General features: G+C 50.3%; 1 long non-coding RNA gene across 2 annotated transcripts; it reads left to right on the top strand.

Moving 5' to 3' along the window:
* The first annotated feature begins 4,584 nt into the window (after positions 1 to 4,584).
* LOC119335537 lies at positions 4,585 to 8,517 on the top strand. 2 transcript variants are annotated; one of them, XR_005161905.1, is made up of 6 exons: positions 4,585 to 4,893; positions 4,994 to 5,045; positions 6,384 to 6,611; positions 6,936 to 7,143; positions 8,118 to 8,211; positions 8,317 to 8,517. It is a non-coding gene; the product is annotated as an uncharacterized LOC119335537 (long non-coding RNA). The 2 variants fall into 2 exon arrangements; XR_005161906.1 differs by lacking the exon at positions 4,994 to 5,045 and having other exon boundaries at positions 4,588 to 4,893.
* Positions 8,518 to 11,650: the final 3,133 nt, after the last annotated feature.

Genomic DNA, 11,650 nt, shown 5'->3' with positions numbered 1-11,650 from the left:
TGAAATTGACAGCGGTGCTTGCACTGAGGTTCTTGATGGGTTTAGCTTCGATCCACTTGGTGAATTTGTCGACTGCTACTAGCACATGGGTAAAACCACTCGCACCGGTCTTGAAGGGGCCGACCATATCCAACCCCCAGACTGCAAACGGCCAGATGAGAGGAATAGTCTTCAAGGCAGACGCTGGCTTGTGGGACATATTGGAGTAGAACTGGTAGCCCGCACACTTGTTGACTATATCCTTTGCCATTTCGTTTGCTCGAGGCCAATAAAATCCTGCTTGGTATGCTTTGGCCACGATGGTCCGAGAAGACGCATGGTGGCCATAGGTCCCCGAGTGGATATCATTTAAGATCATTCAACCTTCTTCAGGGGTGATGCAACGCTGAGCCACTCCTGTGACACTTTCTCTGTAGAGCTGCCCCTTCATCACTGTAAAGGCTTTCGATCGATGGACCATCTGACGGGCTTCGTCCTTGTCTTCCGGGAGCTCCTTCCTGAGAATGTACGCAACGTACAGCACTGTCCAGTCGGGCGTGATCACTAAGACTTCCACGATTAAGTCAACCACAACTGGAATCTCAATCTTAGTCGGGTTGGTTGAACTTATCGGCTGCGGGGGCTCTTCCTTGAAGCCATCCTCTTGTATTGACGGGGTATGGAGATGTTCCAAGAATACATTACTAGGGATAGACTTCTGAGTGGAACCTATTTTCGCCAGATCATCAGCCACTTGATTCTTGAGTCGGGGTATGTGGTGGAGCTCTAACCCCTCAAACTTCTTCTCCAACTTTCTCACTGCGTTGCAGTAACCAGTCATTGCAGAGCTCCTGACATCCCATTCCTTCATCACTTGATTGACCACTAAATCTGAGTTGTCATAGACCATCAAGCGCCGGACGCCGAGTGAGATGGCCATACGCAACCTGTTGGGGATATAACTATTTGTGTAAGCCGCCCAGGAGGGGCCGGGTTACGCAAAGAAGACTCACCAGAGAGAAGCCCAAGACCAAAGTATGAAGATGGCGGTTCATAGAAAGCTTAAGGCCCGCAGGCGACTTAAGGCCCGTTGTAGTAAACCGCTGTAATAATATTACTTGTATCATAAGGTAGACTTAACTAGTCATCGAGCCGGACATTGTTTATAAGCCGGCCGGGACTCTATAAGCCGCAGGGCGTCGACCCATGTATATAAGGGGACGACCCGCTGGCGGCTGAGGGCAAGAAACAACTCATCGAGAGCCAGGCATAGCGTATCTCGCTCCCTGGTCATCGAAACATCAATACCAACCCAACTAGACGTAGGCCTTACCTTCACCGTAAGGGGCCGAACTAGTATAAAACCTCTCGTGTCCTTTGTCCTGATTAACCCCCTCAAGCTTCCTAGTTGCGATGGCTCCACAACTAAGTCCTTTCACAACGACATCTGATGTGACAATTCCACGACAGTTGGCGCCCAACATGGGGCCAGCACACGGTGGATTTGAGTTCTTGAAGGGCAACATCGAAGGGCTCAAGGGATACGTAGTGGGCCGGATGACCAAAATTCGTCGCGGCAAGATCTACATCGACGATGAAGGCTGGGGCCCCGACGCCGGCTCAATTGAGTACGGGTACCGGGTCCCCTTCGGAGGGATCCACGTCTTCATCGGCCGGATCGGTGAGCCAGGGCCTGAGCCGGACAACTGCACCAACCTCGTCGAGACGGCTCAGCGTGTGAAACCCGCCCGAGTCCAAACCGGCATGAAGCATGTCTTTGTGGGCTGCATCCACGGAGAAGAACTTTCTGAAGGTCCGAAAGATGGTGGTGAGACGTCCGTCCACTCTGACAGTGACTCATCCGCCGGTTACAGATTCTTTGTATCAAGTTCAAGATGGTGCGCTCGGGGGCTGTTCCGATGGCCTTAGTATTCCGGACCCCTGTGAGTCACCAAATTGGGCAGGAGTCTTTATGGCTGGGACTCAACCCGGACAAAACTCTACAGCCGCGGCTGCAATTACTTCCGGGTTAGGAGCGGCCGGGGCAGGAGGCCATGTGCGCCCGCCGGCTCAAGTATTGATAGACCTCATGGACAAGCTTACGGCCCTGTTAACCGCCATGGTTATCCCTGCGAACAAAGATGAGCATGACGCGGAGGTAGCACGGGTACGTGAGGACATAGCTCAGGCGAAGGAGGCCTTAGCAGCTGAGGACACAAGACTAGCTACGGAGCGGGCGGCTCTCGACGCCCGGGCACAACGGTTGCAGTTAGAGGCTTACCAGCTCACGATGAGTTTAAACGCGTCCAATGAGGTAATGAGGAGGAGACACCAGAAGACCCAATCCCGGTTGCCTCTGAATTACGACCCTAGGGTTCTTTTTGCTACACCCGGAGCCGGCCCAAGTAACCCGCCCGATGCTAATCCTTTTATGACATCCGGAGCGGGAGGACCGGCCCAGCATCGGGAGATGCCACCTCCTCATATGAGCATGGCGTCGCCGCGTTACGTGCCGATATCGGAGGGTCACTTTCCCAACCCCATGGAGAATTTAATCGCAGCGTCAGCACGCCTGGCGGCTCTTCCAGTGGACGGTGATGATCCAACAGCGGTGGAGACCCGGAGGATCAGGGAACTTGTCCAGACGGCCCTGGCTCAGCAGGAGACCTATTCTTACAGCCGGGATAGGATTCACTCAACCCCTCCACCTTGGTTAGCACCGCCTCGTCAGAACCGGAGCCCGAGTTACAGCAGGCACATGGAGTCCGAAGCTTTATCAAGTAACGCCCAACGCCGTAACCAGCTTGGTGGCTATAACACGGTGCAAGACCGAGTCCATCAGGAGGACGAGCGGGCAGCTCAACTGGCGGCTCAACAGGCGGCTTAGCTGGCGGCTCATCAGGATATCCCAGAGTATCCAACAACTTCTATTGAGATGGGAGTAGCTACCAGAACCGATGGAGTTCCTTGTTTGATACCGGCTTTGCGCAACGTGCGCCTGCCTAAGGACTTCAAGGGACCTCTAAAGGTGCCGAATTACATGGCCGACTTACAGCCCGGAGTGTGGATTGAGAGTTATGAGATGGCCATGGAGCTGTTGGAGGTCAGTGACGCGGCAATGGCTAAATACTTCACCATGATGTTAGATGGAATGGCCCGGTCTTGGCTAAAAGGTTTACCACCTAATTCCATTGGTTCGTGGGGGGAGTTAAAGGCCCGTTTCATCCAGAACTTCAAGGATACCTGTAAGCAATCTATGTCGATCATGGACTTGACGAGTTGTAAGCAAGGAGAGGGTGAATCCACCACCCATTGGGTACGCCGAGTCAAGGAGATAATTCACTCATCTGATAAGATGGATGCCGGCTCTGCAGTCCTCATGTTGGACAAGAATTGCAACTTTGAACCACTGAGGCAGAAATTGGGCCGCCTTAAGCGTGACTGCACCGATATGGGAATGCTGATGGCGACTTTAGTCAAATATGCCGATTCTGATAATACCAAGGACCCTGCGTCTGACGATGAGAAGACAGGGAAGGGTAAAAGGAACGGTAATGGAAAGGGTCAACAGCACAACCCGGGGAATCAAAGCGGCAATAAGCGTAAGGCGGGCGGCAGCCCAGAGCTTGTGGCTAACGCGAGTACACAGGGTAACAATCAGAGACGTAAGGGTAAGTGGCCTTGAACCGGCGGGTCAGGTCCATCTCTTGAGCTGCTACTCAACGAGCCCTGTCCGAAACACGGCACCCGGAAGCACCCCGCTACGCACCTGTGGAAAGATTGTGCGATCATGAAGGCGTTTAAAAACTCCAATATCTTTGATGGTGGTCATGGACCTGGTGGCGGTTCAGGGGCCGGCGGCTTTCATGGCCCGGGCGGCGATTCAAATTCCGGTTTTCAGTGACAGCCGGGTGGAAATAATCTGCAGCAATTGGGTCAGGGAGGACAGCAGCAGCAGTCGGGTTACCAGAGCCAAACAAAACAGTTGAGCGGTGGGCAATACCATGTGTTTACCACCAGCTTATGCAAACGTGACCAGAAGGTTCATAAGAGGGCTATAAATTCGGTTGAACCGGCAGTTCCTCGTTATTTGAGATGGTCAGAGCAACCTATCATTTGGAGCAGAGAGGATCACCCTCCACTACTGGAAACTGGGAATTTGCCATGAGCCAGCTCTTTGCCATCTGCCAGCTGATGGCAAAGAACGTCTTTGCCATCTGCTTATAAAAAACAGATGGCAAAGAACTGACAGACGGCAAATAACATGGTTGCCATCAGCCAATTCTTTGCCATCTGCTAGTGGATGGCAAATAATCTTTGCCATCTGCCAGCAGATGGCAAAGAGGTTGGCAAATCCTGTGGCCGTCAAGAGTGTAACGGCGTACTAGCCCCACCTCTTTGCCATCTGCCAGCAGACGGCAAAGAGATGGGTTATTTTTTTCTAGATAAAAAAACTGTGGGGTTATTTTTGTTCTCATTGGTTGAAATGTTTGCGTCATGGATTGATGACATGGCAACCCTAGGGTCCCACATCCATACGTATTCAATTGACACACTCCTTCCCTCAAAAAAATGACACACCCCCTCAGCTAGCACATACATCTTATCCATTCTCCACCCCGACTCACGCACAGCATCCCTAGCGAGCGGCGACTGGAGGCGCGGGCGAGGCGGCGGGGCCCAAGGCGGCGGGAGGCGGGCGCCGCGACTCACGGCTGTTCGCTCGCTCGCGCCGCTGGGCGCGACGCGGCGGGCCCAAGGCGGCGGGAGGCGGGCGCGGCGGCCCGCGGCGACTGGAGCTGCGCGGCACGGCAGTGGCCCGCGGCGGAGGGGAGCAGGCTCCCGGCTGTTGGCTCGCGCTGCTGCGGCTGCTGAAGCATCCATGGAGTCGCCAACCCCCAAGTCGCCGTACGAGTGAGTTCCTGAGCCCCAGCGTCACGCCTGAACCTCATGCCCCAACCTATGCTGTGTGAAATAGCCTTTTACCTGTGCTGTTTTTACCTGAAACTTGTAGGTTTGAGCCAACGAATGAACTAGCCCTAGCGCACATCCCTTCCCTTGCTAGGGTAAGTTCTTGTCAGGCCATGGTTCTTGTAGATAAAGCGTCCAAGCCCTACTTTATTTCGTTAGTGTTGGCAGTAGGCAGTAGGCTACTTTTTTGTTAAACGAAAAATTCAAAATCTTACATCTGGGTGAAGTCCTTTTCTATTTTCTTATAGCTACAATTATCAGAGTTTGAATTGATTCAGATTATGTTTGTCTTATTAAACATAAGGAATCATGCATCCGGGAAGGATGTATCATTCTGGTGCTTCAAAGCGAAGGAATAAACAAAAACTAGATATTTGGTTTCTTATTTACTACAGATAGGCTGCGATCCTTGGATGACAAGAGTTTATTGGCTGCTTGTGTTAATCTTGAAGATGCACTTAAGAGTGGAGAACATAAAGATATGAGTTAATTACACTATTGGTACATAAACTTGCACTCCATGAACAAATTCATAAATAAACTTGAAAAATGATACAAACCGACCATATAACTTGCGTTTCAGATACATTTCAGTACATTTCCGTTAACTTTCTGTTCAACACGACACGTCAGTTGGCCTACGCTCCAACCTACGTGTGGGTCCTAGATGTCAGTTGCAAGGAAAGAAATAAAATCAAAATAAAACCCAGGGCGTTGCCCGGCACGACCCATGTACTAGCCACTGCAGCCAAAACCTATATTTAGACATTTGATAATAATAATTGATTTGTGGCCAAAATACATGTTGCACAGGGGGTTCGAACAAGGTTTTTCCTATTTTGTTATTTTTGGCTTCATTCAAAAATTATTTTAGGCATAATACTTGATTTGAAACCAAAATACATGCCGCAGAAGGGGTTTGAAACAATTTTTTTCGTCAATTTCGGTATTCTTTTCCTGGAGGGACCGAAAACCTGGGTTTATGGAAAATCTGGATTGTTTTGGTACTTCTATTTTAAATTTTCGAACAAAATTGGAATTAAAATTTTTAGTGTAAAAACATAATTTATTTGATCACATACCTGACAAACTGTGGCGTCCATTCTAGCGATTTGCTCGGCATGTTTTTATGAGAAGGGTGCTATTCGAGACGTCGCTAACACACCTCGTCTATTTTAAAAAAAAAGAGTTATTCAATGATACAAAAGAGTACATTTTTGGCATACGAGGTATTATGGTTCGCGCCTTATCACTTGAGAAACATGCGCATATGAGCTTCTGACATTAATAAGAAATAGCAGGTTGTAATGGCTAGTGCCTGACGTGTGCGACAAAGCATCTTGACTTCGAATCCTAAAAAGTTATCACTTACATTTTTTGAACCATGTGAAGAAGCGCTCCTGAATGTATCCTAATGCTGTTATTGCATACAGAATTTTGTTAACCATTCATGTGACGATTGCATCTGTCGAAAGGAGCTTTTCTAAACTGAAGTTTGTTGAAATCCTACTTGCGTTCGACTATGACACAAGAAAGACTGAATGTATTGGCAACAATAGCACTTGAAAATGATGTCTTGGAGAAGATTAATTATGAAGATTTGATCGAGGATTTCATATAAAGAAATACTAGAGGAACGCTGTTTTTTGGTAGAAAATGAGGTTAGTTTATAAGTGTATTCCTTTAGTACCATCTTTACTATTTTACCATTAGTATTTGATATATTTCCTAAACATCTACGGCCCATTGTCAGCTATACAACTTTTGAATTCTGTGAAGTTCAGTTCAGATTTGATAGCTATGTCAAAACTCAATATTGTATAAAATGTTTTTTGTATGAGTGATATCAGCTTTCTGAGTCAGATAATTTTATCGTAAGTGCTTAACTTGATGACTTTGTAAACTTGCAAGACAGAAATTTCATTCTGTAAGGAAGTGAAAGACCTTCTCATTTTCTTATTGTTCTACCTCTCTGACTGAAACAGGAACTTTCGCGCAAAGAAAACACACACAGGGCAGGAACATGAGTACTCTCGCCCTTCCATGTTTCTGGTCGATCGAACTCTTCGGTGACCAGAAAATGAGAAAAGGGTAGGTCGTCGATGTACAGACCACAGGCGCTCGGACGCACGGCCGGCATCATGGTCGTCATAGCTCATAACCCATGAGGGGGTGACGAAGCAAGAAAGGAAGGTTAGTTGACTCTCCTCTAATTCATTTTGTTGCTGTTGAGAAACTCTCCTCTCCGATTCTGATTGTCTTAGTTAGTCCTTGGAAATCTCCCAACATTAGATTAATTTATGCATTAGAAACTACAAAGAGTACAATAGTAGAAATTATAGTCATAGAAACTGATGTGGGTTGCAGAACTGCCAGGCGACGAGCCCAACGGCCTTGTACTTCGCCCAGACAAGCACCATTGGGTCGACGTTGCAGCCAGCGGCTGCGGCCATGCATTTGGAAATTGCAGGAGTTTTTTCTTGAAAAGAAAATATAAAATTTACACCTCTTGCACCACTGATAGAGATGTGCCTTGCTGTAATAAGATGATGGGCTCATGACTTATCTTTCTTGGACAAAACAAGGAATCTAGCCATAACTATGTACATATCTGGATACTCATCTTTTTTTTCTCAAGCTATCATGTCAAGTGTAGAGGAAATGATGATATACAGAATAAGGAGAAAGACATGCTGACAGTACATCCGGTTCCAATTTTCATCATACTATGTGCTAATATATGCTCTCAATGATAATATGCCACCTTGCGCTATCTACACACGTAACATGTTCTTCTTTTGTATAATTATACACTATAAAATTATTGTATGCTTACCTTTGGTGGAATTTCAGAGTTGAAAGGACATGAAGTTTCCACGCGAGGGGAGTTAATTTTGGTTGTCCTTTGTTTCATAAAAAATGTTGGTATCATTTAGAACTATGTTTATTTGGTGTAACCGGAATTAATCACTGGTTAAACATATAGAAGGAGTCTCTCTATTGGAAGGGGAAAATATAATATTAGACACCATTTATTTTTTTTCTCGCTGATGCATGCAATGTATCATTTGGCCTTGATTTAATGTACTGCACTTTTCTTCATTGTTCTTTGTTCTTTAATAAGTCAGACTCATATAGAACCTGATATTTCTTAGTGATGTCTTCAGATCCCATGAATGTCATTTTGCACCGAAGGTTTGTAACCATTGAGGAATGTTTTCTTGCTCTGATGTATCAAGTTGCCATGGGGGTGATCTAGAGGTGAAAGCTAGCAAGCCATCTCCTGATATTTTCCTTACTAGCAAGCTTAATGCGGAACACTTATATTTCAGTACTTGTTTGTTTAATTGTGTTATTTATCTGCAGGTCTCTTCCTTGTCCAAAGTATGTCGTACCTAATCAAGACATGTTCATTTAATTTACCCGTCATGTAAATGACACAACATGATTCACTTGTGTATAGTGTAAACATATATTTATTTATGGCAAGCAGGTGTTCAAATTATAGTTGTGAAACGTGTATAGTGTAAGGATATAATTATTAAGGGAAGTGACGTCACAGTGGTCGTGCCTGGTCTTCTCTGAGTCTATGCTTGTGGCTTGTGTTCTTTAGATCTGTTCATGCCCTGATATTGGTATCTGATTTCATTGGAAGGTGAAAATGAATTGATATAAGAAAAAATAAAATTAAATGGGGCAATATAGTCACTTTGCATCTGCCAGCAGATGGCAAAGAGCTTTGCCATTAGCTGGCAGATGGCAAAGAGGCCACCTGTCATCTACATGTAAAATCTGGGCTGGCCTATTTGGGGTCTTTGCCATCTGCCGGTAGATGGCAAAGCTCTTTGCCATGTGCTGGCAGATGGCAAAGCATGCAGCCTTTACCATCTGTTGGCAGACGGTAAAGAGCCTGCAGCCTTTGCCATCTGCTGGCAGACGGCAAAGTATGCCGTTAGCCTTCTAACGGGGCTAACCCCGTTAAGAGGCTTTGCCATCTGCTAGCTGATGGCAAATCCACACGCTCTTTGCCATCAGCCAGTAGATGGCAAAGAAGCCTTTACCGGCAGGGTTTCAGACAAACTGTTTGCCTGGCAGATGGCAAAGCCTTTGCCATCCGCTGACCATGCCTTTGCCATCTGCCATGGCAGATGGCAAAGTGCCAGATTCCAGTAGTGCTCCACGCATCGATAATCTGGGTCAGTTAGCCTTGGTGGTAGCACTCCAGGTTGGTGGATATAAATTTACTAAGGTACTCTTGGACGGAGGTAGCAGCATCAACATACTCTATTACGAGACCTTCCAGCGTATGGGGTTGACTGAGAAGAATCTGAGGACATCCAACACTGTGTTCCATGGGGTGGTTCCAGGCAAGTCGGCTTACCCAGTTGGTAAGATTGAGTTGGAGGTGGCCTTTGGAGATGAGTATGATTCCAGGGCTGAGAAGTTGACGTTTGAGGGGGTCAAAATCAGTGTCGGGGGTTGGGTGCGACATATTTCAAAGGATGGCTTATCATGGTGGGAGCGAGTAGAACGTCGCCAGTGCCAGGAAACGGGATTAGGCGAAGGCATGCACGCCGGCGAATCTTACCCAGCTTCGGGGCTCTCCGGGGAGATAACACCCCTACTGCTGCTCTGCGGGGTCTCCGCATAATCACTAAGGCGTAGTGACTACAAGGTTGCTCCTAGAGCTGTATTCTGAAGGTAGAAGGAGGCAAGGCTAGCTCTCTTCTTCCTATATGATCTGGTCTAAGGCTAATGGATGCCCTTTGCATGGGTGCCCCGGGGGGTTTATATAGGCCTACCCCCCGGGGGTACAATGGTAATCCAGCTGGGCGCGGGTCCCAGCCGTCTGTCTCACAGGCCGCCTTCTTCTCCGCCGACTGCTGGGGCTCGCCGACTCGCGGGCCCCGCCGGCGAGTCCGGCACTATAGCCGTGCTTCTGATGACGCATGCTTGGTCATTGGGTCGTGGCAACAGTGCCGCCGTCTATCGGGCGATCACTGTCATTACTCCCCATCTTGTCTGGTTAATGGCGCGTGGGACCCGTAGGAGAGGCTGGCCGAATCTGGGGAGCCGACTCCCACGGGGCCGCCTTCGGGGCGTATCCGCCGTCTTCTATGTTCTCACTGTCCGGCGGGTCCGCCGTCTCTGAGCCGTACAGGTAGGCCATCGTGGCCACAGTCCGCCGCTCAGTGTGGCTGAGGTCAGGGCTGGCATGGCAACAGTGCCGGGCCACGCCGGAGATCTCCGGCGGTACGGCACACTGTAGCCATGCTGGCCCCTCGCAAGCAGGAGGTGACGGCCACGCCGTGGTCGTACCCGCCTCGCCTATCGAAACGAGTGTAGAGTCGTGGGCCAACTCTCCATAGCCGGCTCCCCCGGAAGTCGCCGGCCATGGGTCGGCTCATCTGGGAGTCGTCATCCGAGACTCGGCTCATCTGGGAGTCGCCATCTGAGACTCGGCTCATCTGGGAGTCGCCATCGGAGACTCGGCTCGTCTGGGAGTCGCCATCTGAGACTCGGTTCATTTGGGAGTCGTCATCTGAGACTCGGCTTTGAGGGGCGCGGCCTGCCCCGATGTCTTGAAAGGTTCTGGGGCTCGGGTTAGCCTACCCGTAGCCCATTACTCCGACAGTAGTCCCCGAAGCTGGTGAGGCTCCGAGAGTGACTCATCGGGGGGCCTCAACAGTTTCACTCTTCCGATGCTGGATTTCGGGCTTCGCCTGCCGTCTTTCTCTGGGCCGACTATTCGGAGTCAGATTCGTAGAGGGTCGTCCCGCTCTGTGGAGAGCTCGAAAGTTGTGGCGGGAGACCAGGCGGCGTGCCTGATAAGCTTCCCTGCTGCCGCCCGCCGCGGCCCTATCGCGTGGCGCCACGCGGCAGGGACAGTCTGCCGGCCCACGCGTGCGACGGGACGGGCTGTCAGGCGGGGCCCGCCACTACCGCGCCTCGGCACGCGAACGGATCCGCTGCGGCCGTGCGAACGGTTGGGTTACCCACGTCGTTACTGCACGCAGTAACTTCGTGGGTTAAATCGTGGGGCGGCGTGGGGCTCCGAGCGCAGTTAATCCCCGCTCGCCCCCTCGGCTTCTCAGCCTCAGAGGCTATAAGTAGGGGGGTGGAGCGGCACAGCACGCGCGCCCCACCTCCCCCGACCCCCGTTTCCTCTTGCCTCTTCTCTCTTTCTTCTTGCCGCCGGCGAGCAGAGCCACACCGCACCAGCCAGCAATGAGCTCTTCCTCCGCCGCCGCGACTCCGGCCGTGCGTTCCGGCGCGTGGGACGGCTCGGTGGTCGATGACGACCTCATTGACTTCCTCCGCAAGACGCGCCGCCTCCCTGGCGCACACCTCGTGCGAGCCCGCACCGCGCCGGCGAGGGAGATATCTCCGACGCCGGAGGAGGGCGAGCGGGTCATCTTCCGCTCGCACCTCATGCGCGGTCTGGGGCTGCCGGCGAGCGGCTTCTTCGGCTCGTTCTTGGAGTTTCACGGCCTCCAGCCGCACCACCTCACCCCGAATACGGTGGTGCTGCTGTCCGCCTTCGCCACTCTGTGCGAAGGTTTCCTCGGTGTTCTCCCCACCATCGAGCTGTGGGGAGAATTCTTCTCTTCTAAGCTCGGCACGCACGTCGCTGGCGCGCCGGCTTAGTGTGGTGCCTACATCGCAATGCAGCGCTCGACGGCCGACAACCCCTTCCCTT

The sequence above is a fragment of the Triticum dicoccoides genome, chromosome 7B (genome assembly GCF_002162155.2).
Source record: "Triticum dicoccoides isolate Atlit2015 ecotype Zavitan chromosome 7B, WEW_v2.0, whole genome shotgun sequence".
NCBI lineage: Eukaryota > Viridiplantae > Streptophyta > Magnoliopsida > Poales > Poaceae > Triticum > Triticum dicoccoides.
This window is presented reverse-complemented; position numbering and strand designations above follow the sequence as displayed.